This window comes from Falco peregrinus, chromosome 6, assembly GCF_023634155.1.
Source record: "Falco peregrinus isolate bFalPer1 chromosome 6, bFalPer1.pri, whole genome shotgun sequence".
Lineage (NCBI taxonomy): Eukaryota > Metazoa > Chordata > Aves > Falconiformes > Falconidae > Falco > Falco peregrinus.
In genome coordinates, this window is record NC_073726.1 from 32504427 (window position 1) to 32521895 (window position 17469).

General features: G+C 36.3%; 1 protein-coding gene across 4 annotated transcripts in view; it reads right to left on the minus strand.

Annotated features, from left to right (window-relative positions):
• SYT1 (synaptotagmin 1) overlaps positions 1–17469 on the minus strand; it is a 357757-nt gene that overhangs the window by 246678 nt on the left and 93610 nt on the right. Inside the window, exon 3 of one of the 4 annotated variants that reach the window (XM_055808603.1) lies at positions 3004–3052. The exons of the other annotated variants lie outside the window; for them this stretch is intronic. The gene's annotated coding sequence lies outside the window, so the exon portion shown is untranslated. The remainder of the gene's footprint in view (positions 1–3003; positions 3053–17469) is intronic. 4 annotated transcript variants of the gene reach the window in all.

A 17469-nucleotide genomic window follows, 5' to 3' on the forward strand; every position in this document is an offset into this window, starting at 1 on the left:
ACCACAAACAAATTATCAGCTGTCAGCTATTGCCTGTGGAACAAGAGTATACCCATGAGGCAATACTAGGCAGAGAAACATGAGTTGGGCCTACTCAAACTTGGGTCCCATATTAGCATGCTTTTCTGCCTGAAGGTAACAGGCAGCCCCACACTGGAGATGGCAGTCCTGCTAAACCTATGAGGGATGTTGGGATTTCCTCTTGTAGGAGGGTGGGCAAGGGCACGTACAATCTTAAGATTAAGAAGACAAGACAAAACAGCCCAGTTCAGCTGGGTCAAGAACCTTGCAGGAAGGATTTCAACCTCTGTAGGCTACAAGGACAGCACTGAGCTGGCCAGACTGCTGGCTGCTGCTGGTCTGTACTACTGAAGACTGACCTGGTCTGAAATTTTTGGTAGAGTGTGGAAAAAACCTTCGCCCTGAGAACCAAAGTTATGGGATTACTACAAAAAGTAGAGGATTCGACCCTTTTTGGGCAGGGCAGCATAATTCATCTTCCTTCTTAGTTCAACCTACCTTGTTTAAAGCAAAGTCAGGCAATTCTGCGTAACTTTACAATTTTCTACGTAACCAACCCTAATATAACAATATGGTTTTGAAACGCAAAGAATGAAATGAGCAAGTCCCAGGACTTGCAATACTTATCAAGGAACTGTATCAGAGCAAGGAAATGAACTACTTGACAGCATGGTCACTAGGCATAGCCCAATACAATCACAGACCACCCTGGTAAAACCCTTAGGCCAGAATGGCCTTGAATATTCTGCAGATTGCCCAGAAAACAAGCTGCAGAACACACCCTACTACCCTGAAGCAATTTGACATTTCTCCTGCAAGAAGCCAAAAGCTACATAAATCTATCTCTAAGCCACTGGAAGGACGTAGGAGAGCTGAAGAACACCCAGATGTCATAAGACTTTGCAATAACAAAAGAATTTGTTAGGTGATAATACCCAGAGGGTAGCACAGGGGAGCAGAATTTTTCTTTTTCTACTGTTCGCAGGGGGGAAAGGAAAATGGACCTGTTTGTATTAGCTTTGCCCTTCTACAGTGATCATGTAGTTTTTTTGAGTTTTTCTATAGTTTTCACATGACATAACACTGCATCCCAAATCTTCCCTTGTGCCTCGCACTGGCTCTCTTTGTTCCTTTCCCTAGGTAATATTTCTCCTCATTTTTTTAGGAGTTAGTAAACTAAATTTTTGGTTTGTTGGCTTTATGTTTGGCATGTTAACTTCATTCACTGCTCAGTTCTGAACATATATGCTCCCCCCCCAGATCAAGAAACAGCTATTTGCTTTATATTTAGTCAGTTTAACACGATCAGAAGGCATTTTCCTGTGAGATGCCAAATTCCCTAAACAATAGCTATAGCTTGTGGAGAGGTAAAGACACTCAGCAAAATGCTTAAGCACATACTCAACACTTTTAGTAGTCTGAAAACCTCTGAGACTACTGCTGTACTTAAACACATGTTTGTATAACTGAATCCATGCACAGTACTCAGTCAGGCTAGAAGACAGCCATAATGGTAAAATTTGGTGGAGAAGGCCCAGGTGCTTTCTGACAATAAATCAACCATAAAATCACAGTATTATAATTATACTTTGTTGTTCCACTCAGGGATGCTTACAGTTTTGATTTTTGATGGCTGCATGTTAAATTTAATTCTGTATATGGACCAAGAATGCCCTGAGAGACGTAATCTTTCTCAAGTACTATTATCTTGCACCATCAGACAGTTTTCACATGAGACAAACACGCTAGTTTCTGCATGCTTTTGTCTCATCTCAAAATTAATTCCATTCCCAGTATGTCAGTAAAAGGCAAACAAACAAATGCTGAAGTTCATGTTCCTGGATCTTCTTTAAAGAGCCTCCGAACACCCTATTGTTCACCTTGTCAGTACTGGCTATGTACCTATTAGGCTTACCATATATTTAATCATTAACTTTTGACTACACTCCTTGATACCTCATATCGAACAAAATGTCTTGCCCTTGGTCACTAATGATTATATAAATAAATAAATAAGTGCTTTTAGATTACTTTAGAGATTCACTTTCTCTCTCTTCAAAATATTGAAATTGTAAGCAGACACTCATTTCAACTAGCATCTAAAAGTAAAATTAAAAATGATCCCACTGTTTCAAAGAAACACCAGTGTATTTCGAGATAAACAAACAAAAAACCAAACCACAAATGGGCTTTTCTTAAAAGGCGTTTGTCTTCCACCTTCTGAAGCCAATTATAATTAAATTTGGGTATATTTCCAAAAAGAAAACAAATATTATGGAGCAGATTCCAATACCCTCAATTGCTCTGTGTGGTCCTTCACCTCTAAATTATCTCCATCCATGATATATTACCTCATTTGAGAACTATCCATAGCTCTTTGTTAGGGAAATTAACATTACCAAAATAAAAGCATCTGATTTATTAATAGGAAAGTAAAGTACTTGAGTTATAACAGCCAAATAAATAACACAGGTGTGTACACTTATACTTGAATCTTCTTATCTATATCTTCTTACACTTAAATTTGAATCTTCAAGGAAATGAACCTACCTGACAATTCCTACTTCACTGATAGATGACAAACTATAGACTAGTAACCAAATTTAAAGAAACCCTGTAGAACTGCACTGCTAGTAAATACCTTTTAACTCCCAAATGCTACCATTTCCCATTTGCCTTGATAATTTGGGGAAGAGATGAAAAGAAGTTGAAATGGCTCCTCTATTCCGGAATTAAAGACAGAAGCAGAGATTCCAAATGTGAAAGAAACTCTCCATACGCAAGGGAAGCCAATGAGAATATTAAAATTCATTAAAACTTATTTTAGCCTTGGCAGGATCAGATCTGCAAGTCAGTTCTTCTAGGGAAAAAAGTTTGACTGGCTTTGCTATCAGCTCATTTCTCATTCCTCTCTAAGTTAAAAAGGACATTCTGTTAATGAAAACTGTAAATATTCAAATACATGAAAAGCATTACAAATACCTAATTTTGATATCCAAAGGGGTCTTCCGGTGAGCTGTGCAAACTGATACTGAAAAAAAAAAGTAATCTTTAATGATTTGAAAATTACTGCATTAACAACTAGAAGACTTAAGAGAAAAAATATGTATTTAATATAAAATGGCTCCTTCATCCAGTTCTTCCAGCATGCCTTTTACTATACCATGAAAGTACATTTGTAATGCTGCCACTGATTCCATCAATATATTTTTTTTAGTGGAAGGTTTATAAAATGTATTGTTATATGAAAGCAGAAATTACTTTAGACAATCTTGTATGCTTTCACTCTCTACCTACCTACTGTATAAGAAGTACCATGAATCTTAAAGCCTGAGGAATGCTTTGCATTTAACGTATTACCTGAAAAGTTGTTGGAAGTAAGGCTTGTCTTTATGGTTTGGATTCGTACCTTCCCCTTGTACAAGCAAGGCTGGTTCACAATGCAGAGTCTTAGTCACTGTCATAGCAGGAACACATTCTATGAGATAACAATCCAACTCCTCGTTGCTATTAATTGCCCAAAGACCTTCCATTTGCATACTTAGCCTTGCACATTACACAGTTTTAGGAGAGAAAAATGAAATTAGTTTTCTTGATTTTTAAGAAGTGGAATTTTGTATACATTGTGATAGGAAACAATGATTGTTTTGTTGTTATTTAGATAATGTGGCTTGCTTTTTTTTTTAAAGGAACCTTTGAAAGTGATGCTTATTTTTGTTTTGTTGGAAATAAAAACTTTTAGATATACGTGTTAATAGCACTGACAACACTGCCCAGGGAATGAAAGGACATCTTGTACTCTGCAAAAAGTAAATTGTCTGTTAGTTCTCTGCTAGGTCAGTTTTTACAAGAGATTTATGTTTTGAGGTCAGGACAAAGCTGATGGATTTCATGAAATATGAGGTTCCTTTTAAAACAATATAGAGCTATTTTCAGCTAAATGAGCATATATTTTGCAATTCCTCCTCCTCCTCCTCATTCTTCTTCTGACCTATAACCTCCAAATTCCATTCCTATTTCTGTTCAGTCTGAATGCCCTTGGGTGATAAGCTGGGACCAAATCAATTTCTTTCACTACAAATCCATTCTGTCCCCTTTCAGCTCGGTTCCTAGCCTGGCCATGAAGCAGTTATTTTTCGGGCCTAATGAATATCACTTTCTACTTGTATAGAGGTTTCACTTCATCTCCACCTCTTCTGCTGTCATGTGATATATTAACTTCTTCAATCAGTTCAACAGGAATCATCCTTCCCTTTCTGTCTATCTCCTCCTACCTTCCCTTTACTTTTCTTCCTCCATTTGCCTTCCTTTCTCCTGCTCCCAAATCAAACCCTTCTTGACCTCTTATTCCTTAACATATTCCATGTCTTTGTCTCTAACTGTCATCCCCTGACATTGTTACAAAATGTAGTTGTTCTTTTTGACTCTTCTGTCCAGTTTCCAATACTTTCCCCAATTATTTCCTTCAGCTTAATTCTCCTGTTATTTCCCCCCCTGCTCTTTGACCTCCTGATCTCTTCTGGTTTTCTGACTCATTGTTTTCAAGTACTAAGCAAGAATAAGGCAATTTCTATTTCCAGTAGTTTCTTCCTATGATTATGATATATTCCTATGATATATATTCCTATGAAAATATGCCTCAGCTACTGCACTGTAAACATGTGGAAGCTTCAACATCCTAGTTCATAATCGAGAGATTTCTGGTGCTTGACATTAACCTACAAAACCAGAAATGTTTGTACTTCATACTTACTGTTATCCCTGCAAGTGGTTCAGTTCTCCATACAGTAACCAAAAGCAATGCCAAATTATTTTGCATTTCTTACAGTTTGGTTTTATACTCTGAAATTATTTTAAAATGCCTGACTTCAGAATATTACACACCCTTCCCCGGAAGAAAAAAAGTGCTCGTTTATAGTTGGACATGGAAAAGAACATAATCTTGAACCACAGACCTGTTGAATATTGTATATTAATATATGGATGTTTTTTATAATCAAACAATAGGTTTTAGTATGGGTAACAAGTATTTCTCACCCTGATAGCACAACTATCTGAAAGCATGACATTCCTTTAGCAGACACGGCACTACAAGACTGATGTTGTTAGTTGGAATCTTGGAAGTAAAGATTATAACCAACCTGCAATTTTGAGCAAACTGAGCAGGCCAAGAGGCTGCAGAGGTACACTACAAGGTCATGCAGGAGGCAGAACTAAAATTATGAAGCATTTTTAAGTCTGCGAACATACTTCTCTAGTTAGAGGTCATGTTCACATTAAACTCATCCTGTATAACAGTGACAATATGAACATTTCTCTCTTTTTTGTAACACATAATATGTGGTTGTGAACACAACCAAACCCACCAAGACATGTAACTATTTTTTGCCTTTGGACCTTCAAAATGAAAAGTGAACCACCCAACCCAAGCTGCACATTAACTAGTTTTTCACTGAGGGCCGTGGTGGCATAATGATTTCACATGTCTTAAAATCAAGTGCAGTTCATGTTCCTCAGTCTGAAGTCATCCTGAAGTATCACTCAATTTTCTTTGCTTGAGTTCAAGAGCTCTCACATTATATTTGTTCTTGCTTGCCATCTAGGAGCCTTATAGTATTGTATTCTTTGTCAAGAATTTGCTTAATAAAGGGACGTGAATCAAAATTCTATTCAAAACACATAAATAAAATAGCTTTTCCTAATAGTCTAGCCTATCCTTTCAGATATGACCATACTGATTTCCATTTCCAAGCTTGTAAAAAGTGATGTAAATTTTATTGAAAAGCTAGTGAACATAAGAAGAAATTGTTCTTTGAGCATACAGTTAAGAACCTCTGATTTTGGCAACAATGGATTACAAAAATATAAAAGCAATTTTTTGCTAGGCATTTTTGCACCTTGTAGTTTAGTTATAGTCCAGTGTTAGCTAATATTTTGCTGTTATCTATATACTGTAGTGTATGTAAAGAAAGCTTGACATGATGCCAAACACAGAAACTGTAACATTTTTTCAGGCCAGGATTCCAGTTCACTGCCATGAAAGAAGAGACAGAACAAGGTAAAGGCAAGAATAATTTTCCTAATTGAAAGCTTGAAAGCTCTACAGGAAGTGCTGACTGCCATCTATATCAGAATTACTGAATCCCTTTCAACTTGCCCTCTGTAGAGCCAAGCAGTGAAAACAGATATCATAGTTTGATTCTGTACTGACTTCATGTAATCACGTTTCTTATCTGTTGTCAATTGAGGAACAGTTCTTTATATTGCCAACTTTTATTTCTACAGTTACATACATTTCGTATTTTGGGTTACCCTTGCTGTTACAAAGTAGAGGTACATCAGAAATAATCTCTTGGGCTTAAAGGAATAATTATTGGAAGAAATTGTCCCAATAGATTTGAGCATGCATAATGTGTATTATATATTGATATAATATTTATATAGATATTTATATATATATATAGTATATTGTATAATGTATATTGTATAATGAGATCTCCCTCAGATGAGATCTTTTTCACACACTGGATCCCATGCTTGGACATTAGCTACTGTGTGTATTTTGTCGACTGGAAACAGCCAAGAAGGTTCTCAGGCACACAAATCTGTCAGAATTTCTTTCTTCAGCAGCATAATGCTACCCACTGGCATGAAGCAAATGAGTCACATCCTAGCCTTGTCCCTGGTTAAATTGATTTAGGTAGACTGAAATTACATGTTTGAAAATAACTAGAGTTCATAAATAGGTAAATTAAAAAGCTGTTAATTTATTTTGATGGAGAAGGACCTTGGTAACGTGTTTCATTTACATTCCAGGGCACAAACATTATTACTATCAAGGTCAATGAAGAAGACAGTTAACCTTCCAAATAATTTGTTTTAGTTTTGAACTGTCAAATTCTATATGAGCTATGAATGTAGTATGCATTCTCTTGCCATGTAAAGCAACATGGGTTTTATTTCACAAAACGAGGTTTTGTAGCAGCTCAGAGTGCAAGTGTCACTACACAGTGAAGTGTGGCATTCTAAAGCAATTTGTAAGGTTATTGGTAGAAAAGATTATTCTATTTATGCCAATGTGGAATAGCTGCTAGTAAAATGAGGTATAAAAAAGGAAAATATTTTATACAAATAAAGACAGCCAAATAATCTGTCTGTATTCTTTCCCACATTGTGTGTCTGCTGCAATGCAAGGAAAAAGTTGCTTAAGGAAAGCTGTGGAGGGTACACTTGGAGACAGCACTATAGCATTCCGTAAGTACTCATCAAGTTGTTTAATGCAGATACAGTGCTTTCATCAGACACCAGTAACATGCTTTGATTTGCAATGTTTATGCTGATGAGCTATGTTACTGCAGGCTCCAGTAACTCTTTTACCTACACATCTAATGAACTACTGGACTTAAATTAGCTACTTGTTCAACTACAGTTATTTATTTGTTACCTTAAAGAAGAACATATTTCATAGAGAAACAACACGAAGCTCTCAGTCTAATGTATGTTACTCAGTCAACACGCAGAACTGTTTACAGACTCACATGTACAGATTAAACAAACACTCAGCAATGGTTTTGTTAAAGCTGTGAAGTCAAGGAGCTGGAAGTTTAGAAATGTTGTATCCCCTAGTTAATACCCTAGAAATGTACTGTCCCCTAGTTAACCCATCTGTCACACTAAATTATCAATATGGCATCAGAAATTCATATCCACAATGGAGAAAATGAATATTTTGGAGGATATGATGGTGTGGTTAAGTCAGTTTGTAAAAAGTAGTTCTCAAATTCTTTTAAAGCAGGCTGATAAAAATGTATCACAAGCAGAGTTTTTCCCTATACACTTGAACTGTTGCGTTGAGCTATAGTTACACAGCCCAGAGATGAAAGCTGGTATTCCAGCTGAGAGGAGCTCGGGCAGAATTCTGTGTCCACCTGGAAGATCCACTAGATGATGGGGGAGAGGAGGAGAAAGGCACGGTTTTACAGAAGTCATGCAGTGGACACTAAGCAGATGGGCAGGAAGAAACTGGGGAACCCACTTGCCTGGACTACTTCAGCAGCTCCTGAGCAGACTCAAGGTATTCTCACTGTATTTCTATGCAGCTCTTCTGTTTCAGAGTGGATGTTTCAAGTAACAAAATCCTACCACAATAGCTCTCAGAAAGGATATTAACACCATGGAAATTTCAAGCAAAACTGGGAGAAAAAAGTATATTTTGGAATGGAGGGAATGGAAATTCAGTTTATTATGAGCTATGAAAGAAACTTTTTATTGTGGATACCCTAAACTTAAAAAAAAAAGTGTAAATATATCGTGAGACTGTAAACAAACAGAAAATTCATAATTTTCCTTTCAAGATGTCTACAAGTTCCACATCAGATCTTATTTTTAGGTTAAATTTGAATGCTTTTATTCTACTGAATCAATTCCAAGAATTCCATGAATATCACCAATATCTGAAAGAACCTGAATGAAGTTAAATGAAACCTGCTAATTCAAAAGTCTCTGACTTTGACTTCAACCATAGCATTCTGCCTGTGCTGGGTCTCTTTTGTTTCTAGAGCAGAATACCAGTACTTAAAAAACAAGACACCGGAAAAATGTGCATCTTTGACATTAAATCTGATTTTATATAGAACTGACATTCATCAAACACTTCAAACTGCTGTACGTATTAGGACACTTGATTGCAACCACAGTGCAGTCAAACTTAGGCTGGGAATACTCAGCAAGTTTGGTGAGCTTCCAATTCTTTCATCAGAAGGAAGCAGCAAAAGGGTAATTTTAACAGACTGCATTTCAACCAAACTGGAGGAGCATTTCAAAGGACAAATGAAGTTCTTCTCTAGGGCCTTATTAGTCTATGAATAGAAGTACTAAAATCCAAAATGCAAGGGAACAAGTGAAAGCTATCTGGGGGAGCAGGAAGAAACAGTTTAACTCAGGAATTTAGAAGTTAATAGAAACATGACACTAAATTTTAGAGGGAAGCAAAGACATGTGAAAAGGTAGAGATGTATTGCAAAGGGGAAGGAAATTTTCTGAACAGAGTAAGGGAGAGGTTGCACAGGAATTCTTTTATAAATTGTATTTTTGAGAAAGGAAAGCCATTCAGTGGTTTGTGGGTTTCCTCAGTGGAATTAGTAAAAAAAGTAAAAGAAAGTTATTAGCCAACAACTCTGACATGTACTCAACTACTTACTATTTTTAGAAATGTATTTTTTACTTTAAATATGTCAGTCACAGGCCCATGTTTCTGCCACTGCTGCTGTTACCTAATATTTAAATTGATTCTGATTTTGAAAAACTTGCTTATTTACTTTAAATGTTACCCTCATATATCACAAATTATCTTAAATAGAACAGCCATTTTGCACAGCATTGTAATTACAGACAGCACAAAGGATACTCAGCTGAAGATCACAGCTGTTTAAATATGGACAATACTATTTAAAGGACAGATGCACGTTTTGTGGGGGAAAAAACCCAACAACCAACCCAGGGGAAAAACCCCCAAACAAAACCCAAACAAATCTAAAGTCAAAAACCAAAGCCCAACATCACACTTCTAATCTCAGTTACAAGTCTCCTGAGTATCAGCAATGTTCAGGGTTTTCATCACAGATATTAGCACAGAGCTTGTACAGAGGTCTTGATGATAGGCACTAGATGTGTTTGACACTGCCATCAAACTTAAGCAATAACAGCAACAATATTTGAAGAGTAGCTAAAATGTTGAAGGAAGAACTTAACATTTACTGATTTTATTTATGTATTTTGAGTACAATATCCTAAGTATTAAAAATAAAATTAAAAAATATTAAAAATGCTATTCCTCCTGTTCAAATTAGTTTCCCACAAACCACTTACAACTATCAGCTCATAAAACCACTTCTTTAGCACAGCTTGGGTTTATAATACTCTAATGTAATGTGACATTTTTATTTACCATTCATATTAATACATTAAAAACTGGCTAGAATTAATTAACTAAACTTTGTGAATACGATTTATAAATAAAAAGAATGTAGTAAAGTAAATTTTGCCAGAGTGAGGAAGACTAAGCAGAACAGGAATATGGAGCGATGATAGGAGCATGAAATTTAAGATAGTAAGTGTTGCATGCACATTTGGTGAAAGTAAATGAAGACCAACATAAACCTGCATATCACATTTCAGGTATCACAGCAAAAAGCAGTGGTCATCTGTGCACAGTCATGTGTAGCAGATGTTTGAAAAGGCTACTATGGTCTTAGGGTGCATAAGCAAGGGGATTATTTATAAATCAAGAGAAATAATGGTTCCATTGAACAAAATCCTCATGTCAGAGGCTATATATAACTTCTCTGGGTTTTAATCTTTGCAGTACCTGTATATAATGATTTTAAAGGCTTAGTCTCTGAGCTTGAGCTTTTCTTAACACAAAGCAGATAAAAATGACGTAGCCATTTACCTTTGCAATGGGAAAAAATATGACCAAGGCAATCTTCTAATAGACAAGATTCAAGAAAGTATCAAACTTAATGGAAGAAACTTGCTTATTCTGCAAGGACAAGGAATGTGTGAATTGCAAAAATTGCAAGAAAGATATGGCAGCATTTAGTAAAGGGAAATCTAATGAACTCACAACCAAAATTTCTGCAAGTTACAGGCCAGTATTTTTTCAAAAATTAAATACTCATATTGGAAAGGAAATATCTTTTGTCAAATTGAACTGTTCAGCCTTCTACATAGGCTACTTTCCTCCATGCTCAAAAAATTTCTTTCTCTGAAGACAAACTTTTCCAGAAAGCATATTGATTTAGCAGGTAATAATAAATTCAGGTATTAAAATTTTCAGTTACTTGATGTTTGAGCTGATGGTATAAGCATGACCTAGTTAGTCTTTGCTAGCTTTCGCCCTGTTAGCTGTCATAATGTTTTGCCCATTTGTAGAAATGGATGACTTTGACTAGGAGTTGATTTTGCTACTTGATTTAGTCAGAAAACACTGCTGTTGAGGCAAAAAAAAAATAGAAATAGCTGGCTACCAGAATCTAAAAGGAGATGGTGGAATTTGTATTTTTACAGCAGAGCTGGTAAAAAAAAAAGAAAAAAAAAAAAGAAAAAAAAAAAAAAGGCTAAACTCCAAAATGAAAGCTATATACGTATCTTCTACACCAGTCTTGAAATTTTGTTAGCAGTTCAGGACACTAAAGTCAAGGATGTCCAAATTCTTTAGCAGGGAGGACCTGGAAAACTTATCTGGAGATTAAAAGGTTATTTTACGATGAAAGGCTTCAAGAGTTCTCAATCTGTTCAGTATTTGAAAGAAGAATAACATGATTATACCAGGTACCAGTGAACTTGTAAAAGTACTGTACAGATTATAAATGCAGCAGAATGAAAAATAAGGATAGGAAGATGGACAAGGAAGTAATATACCAGAGGAAAGGAAAATACTACTTCTCTGTGTTGCACAAGAAGCAGTGGAACATATGATGGTACTGGAAAAACTGTTAATAGGATTCACAGCTGCTCAAATATTCAGTATCACTATTTGCCAGTGGGTACAATGGCTGCATCTGTCCAAAGGCAACTGGATAGAGTTGGTGAATCTGTATTCTTCCTCAGCTTCCAACGTGTGGTAAAATATAATCACAGTGATTGGTGTTCACTGTTTGTTTGAGCAGAATATTACATGTCTGAATCTTTAACCACACAATAGTTGTTTGGTATTTCAAAACTTTCTTTTCACGGCTGAATACTGAAAAGCAGGACCTATTACTGTACCATCACCTTTTTATAACCTGTTCAAGATCTCAGGCTTCTAATTGAAAGAAAATCAATAGGCTTAGACTTATTTCTTCTCTCCTTTGCCTCTTCTTTCATTTATTTTTGTGTTTAGTGACTAAAGCATCTTCCTCTTGCCCTGCTACTTGTTGCTCATTGCACTACCATACTTACACTATCTGACTTCATCCATTGCTCCTACTCCATTCGGTTTATCAATAATCTCTGATTCTGCTTACTAGTCCATATACATTCTAAATTAAAGGATCTTCACTCCATCTGCCATTTTACTGTTCATCTCACAGCCCTCTCTTCATCACTTCCCCTTCTGCGTGTCCTGCTCTTTCCTTACCAGTGTTTCCTACTAAACTGATCAAACCTTTGACAAGTCTTAAATCCTGCCATCCTAACACCTCTACAGCCTTTCATATTACTGTCTACACTCCTTTTCTTAACAGCTATCTCAGACTCTGTGGTTCTGTAGTTTAGTTTTCACTCATCCACCTTTTGCCTTATCTTTTTTTTTTCCCTCTATTGTACTGGACTCTCCTATGTCTTGATCTTACCTCTGGTGAATATTATGTGGATTCAGCTATAATTTGTAAGTCAATGACTCATCTCTTTTTCACAACCAGACAGTTCCCTGTTCCGCATCTCTGACTTCCTTTCCAATGCATTACTCTAAATGGCCTGTTAGCAGCTCAAACTTACTATGGCTAGTCCAGAACACTTCGACTTCTCTAAAACCTTTACTCATATTCTGACTCATCTATTCTTTGGTGCTTAGATTCATTAATAGGAAACTTTCTGCTGTGGCTCAGGATATTTATTAACACTTGCCCTTCACTTAAATTCTTCCTTCTTTGCTAAAATCAAACAATCAGCACTTTTTCTCTTCAAAGTGAAAAATACTGTCTGCAGTCTAACTTCTTTCTTTCTTGGTAATCATAATCTTCTCACCTTCTCCTTAATTCTTGCTCACTTGTTGCAAAGCCTCTCCTGATCTACTCAGATTTTGTTTCTTATACATTCAACAAAAAGCCTTATCTAAATCATCACTTCTCTTTCTGTGCTTCATCTTGTAACTTCTTTCAAGCTGCCCCCTAACTATGTGATCTTTATTAGTCCCAACATAACCACATTCATATAATTTCTAAAAAATCCATTTCATGGAATCACAAACTCTAACTCACATCAGCTGAATTAATCCTTCCAATTCAATGCCATATAGTAATGAAACAACTCTGGTAATTTTGTAACAAAAGGATCTCCCACCAACTTCTAAGTGCATCTTGTTTGGCTGCAAGACCCTAAACCAGAAACTGGTTCAATTTGCATCCCATCTGAATGGTACATGGTACCTGGAAGACACCAACTAGGCTGATGAAATTGAAGCCCAGTCTATAGGCAATCTCAATATGAAATTCCTTTCACAGGTTAATGATGCTCCAAACATAAGCCTTTGAGCTTGTATTAGAAGACTATTCCAATTGTACTAATAGCAAGCAACCTTCTAACACTAGCCTGAAGCAATTAATGGACATTTTTACATCTACTTGTTCTGGAGTATATTTGGTACTTCACAAATACTCAGGGTAAAGAAAGCGAGTAAGAGTTTACCATACAAAGAGAAAATCCAGACAGAAGTTTTGTCTCTACAGAGAAAAAGCATGTAGGGGGTTCGAAAAGCTTTCTCTTCAGACACAATCGTATCTTCAATAACACAACAAAAGCTGCCAGACGTTAACAAAGATAGGTGTGGCACCTGAAATTAAATTAACTAAAATCAGTTAAAGTGAAAGGAAAAGAACACAAGAGGAAGAGTGAAGAAAAACAAACTCAGTTTTAAGTTCAGATATCAAGATTATTATATGAGAAGGAAAAACTAAATCAGATGAGAAATACATCCCTATGAGAAGCACTGCTAGCATCAACTAGATGAAACATCATCTCCTAGAGAAAGAAATGAAGAAAAAATGCTCCTAAAAGTGAGTGATGTACACCTGTTACAGTCAATACCACTAGGGATGTGTTGTTATCTGTGCATTAGTTAACACTTTCTAACGCTTCTGTATCCACAAACCTTTTCATATGTTTTTGTCTGCTATTCTTATTCTTGTTTCATACTAGGTTGTAGTCGTCTGCCAAAACATCATGAACAGCCCCATGCAGTATATAAAAAGTTATTCCTACCTGTAAAATATTTTTAGAGCCTGGAAGTGTCAGTAGATGCAAGACTATATTGGCTCTTTCCTGCTCCCCACTCACTGAAAATATTACTTTGCTTTCTGGTCATAAACACATGAACAACTCCCATTCCACTGCAAACAAATGACAATGTTAAAAAAGAAAAAGAAAAAAGATGAAGTATTTTTACTATATAGACATCTTAATTAGCTACACATTACTGAGTTCATATTTCACATTTACTTTTTTGTCAAATGTAAACTGAGGGGCTGCTTAACAGCTAGACTGCATGCAGGCACCTCTTCACTTCAAACTTTTGAAAGGTAAGTTTAATGTTTACACTGTCTAAAAGTCAGTGTACATTAAATGCTAGCATCATATTAGCCCACCACAAACTATTTAATGTTGTGAAGCCTATCCAAGAGAAAAGTGAGCTCCTATGAAATGTATTTTTATGCCACACTTCTCTGAAGTGGATACTCCCGTTGCTGGACTTGTTTTGAAATCTACCACAAAAATTAGTAACTACCTGGTTTCTGTATTAACGACTCTATAAATGTATCATGAGATAGATACACTATGGCTATGGTTGCTATAGAGGAGTTTTAATATAATCTCCGGAATGATCTCTGCAATCTTGTAAATCAAATTTATCCCTATATAATCAACAGACTGCTAAAGATTGCCACATGCCTATACATATATATACACATACATACATGAACAAATGAGAACATCTCTGAATGTGTATATATATCCATATACACACCACACCCCCTTCCTGCAAACACAGAAAAAAATGCAACTATAGAAGGATTCAATATACATACACACAGACAGAAACACTATTTCATTGAACAAATTAATGATTTAGAAAGAATTTAAATTACTCTTGCTCCTTTCCTCAGGTTTCTAAGGATGGGCAAAGGACAAGACATTCTTCTGAATCTCCTGTATTAATTTAGCAGCAGAGACAATATAATCATCACATAAATGCAATGTTTAGCAAGGCTATATTACATGCACTGCTAATGTTGACACGGAATATAAATTGAATCAGCTGGAGGCAAGAGTTTAGAAGAATTCAATAAATACAGAATCAGACTGTTTACAGTATAATCACCTGAGTTTTGAAGCTGATGCTTAAGAGCCACATAGTTTCAAGATCAGTAAAGAAATAAATTATTGGGGGAAAAAAAGAATTATTCTAAGCACACTTTCAAAAATAGGCATAGAGAGAAATTAAGTCTTTGAGGGTTAGGACTGAGTATGGCACAATCTTTCATCTTGAAGCTAGAAATATATTGCTATTCCATCTCCAAACCACACCTACAAGAAAAAGTTGTTCATATAAGTAAATTATGAAGGATGACTAGAAAGCATATGGCATAACAACTTTTAATTTCCTACTCCAACTAACCTATTGGGGACACTGCTCTGACAGGTTTTATTCACTTATGAAACTGACTCTTTCCATACAACTTCTTCCAAAATTTGCTTCTAAACTATTTTAAAGTGGTTTTAATTAAGCATTTTTATAGCTTAACAGATACCTTATATACCAGATTTACAAAATAAAAATTTGGAAAATTTCTGCTGTGCCCTGCATTGTAAAAATGTAAAATCTTTTATTATGTAGATCATTAAAGGAGAAAATTTACTTTTTAAAAAACCTACAAACCCTTGAAATTTTCTAATGCAAATCTGTCGGTTAACCCTATCATTTACCTTGATCCATGCAAATTAAACTTTTTTGTTTTTAAAATGGAATAAAAGTCATTTCCCCTCCAAAAAAACCACAAAACAACCATAGTTTGGTAAAAAAACCCCAAAACAAACCACAAAAACATTTAAAAAAAAAAGAAAAAAGAAAAATACTGATAAGGTAAGCTTCAAATAATGAGGAAAAAAAATCATACTGTCATATTAACATGGTTAATAATTTCTCTTTTTAATACAAAAAAATAATCCCACAGCAATTCACCATTATTTTATTTTTTTCCATTAGTATCTACACATGGAAGCAGACTAGAAAATGGTTGACAGAAACGCGAGCCAACATGTAGAGGCATTATCTATGGCAGAAAGTATAATCACCTCCAGCCCTCTGCTCTGCCCTTCATGTAATTTCTCTTACCCTCCAGGCAAGGACAACTGATGTGCTTATTTGCCAGCTCCTGAAATGCCAACATTTAACATCAATGCATTGTGGTAAAACAAAAAGAAGCTAAGTGAAATCAACAGGCTGGACATGACGTTCTCCGGGAAGATATCATGTGTTAGAAGGGTCAAGACACAAACCCATCCCTCATCAAATTGTCTCACTTCAATCCATTCTTAGGTTACATATTAGTGGAAGAACAACTTCAGGAACTGCTGAATTAAGCTTGAGGTGCATAACAAAAAAACCCAACATGTAAAAATTGAAACAACTACGTTGGAAATGTTGGGAAAACAACTTCCAACATTGACACTTCTGCTTTCAATCTGAAATTGGCCATGATGTGGCTAAATGAAAAAGCAGACAACAGACTTTTCCCCTCATATTGTATAAAGAGGTTTATATAAGATTTAATCACAAAGAGTGAGAAATGAATCCATATCTACATCCTTATCCATTAAAACTTTTTCCCAAAAAGTCCTATGTAAGCAGAATAAGTATATGAAGTAAATCTTCCACAGTCTTAATATCATACATAAGGGTGGTAGTTCAGAACAGCTTCATAGAATACAACCATAGAATCATAGAATCATTTAGGTCAGAAAAGATCTTCGAGGTCATCAAGTCCAACCATTAACCCAGGACTGCCAAGTCCACCATTAAACCACGCCGCTAAGCACCGCATCTGCACATTTTTTAAACATCTCTAGGGATGGTGACTCCACCACCTCCCTGGGCAGCCTGTTCCAATGCTTGACCACTTTCAGTTAAGGAATTTTTTAACATCCAATCTAAACCTCCCCTGGCACAACTTGAGGCCATTTCCTCTTGTCCTATTGCTTACTACCAGGGAGAAGAGACCTTCACCCACCTCACTACAACCTCCTTTCAGGTAGTTGTACAGAGCGATAAGGTCCCCCTGAGCCTCCTTTTCTCCAGGTTAAACAACCCCAGTTCCCTCAGCTGCTCCTCATAAGACTTACCTTCCAGACCCTTCACCAGATTTGTTGCCCTTTTCTGCACACACTCCAGCACCTCAATGTATTTCGTGCAGTGAGGGGCCCAAAACTGAACACAGTATTTGAGGTGCAGCCTCACCAGTGGTGAGTACAGGGGGACAATCACTTCCCTTGCCCTGCTGGCCACGCTGTTTCTGATAGAAGCCAGGATGCTGTTGGCCTTCTTGGCCACCTGGGCACACTGCTGGCTCATGTTCAGCTGGCCATCAACCAGCAACCCCCAGGACCTTTTCCTCCAAGCAGCTTTCCAGTCACTCTTCCCTGAGCCTATAGTGTTGTGTGGGGTTGTTGCAACCCAAGTGCAGGACTTCA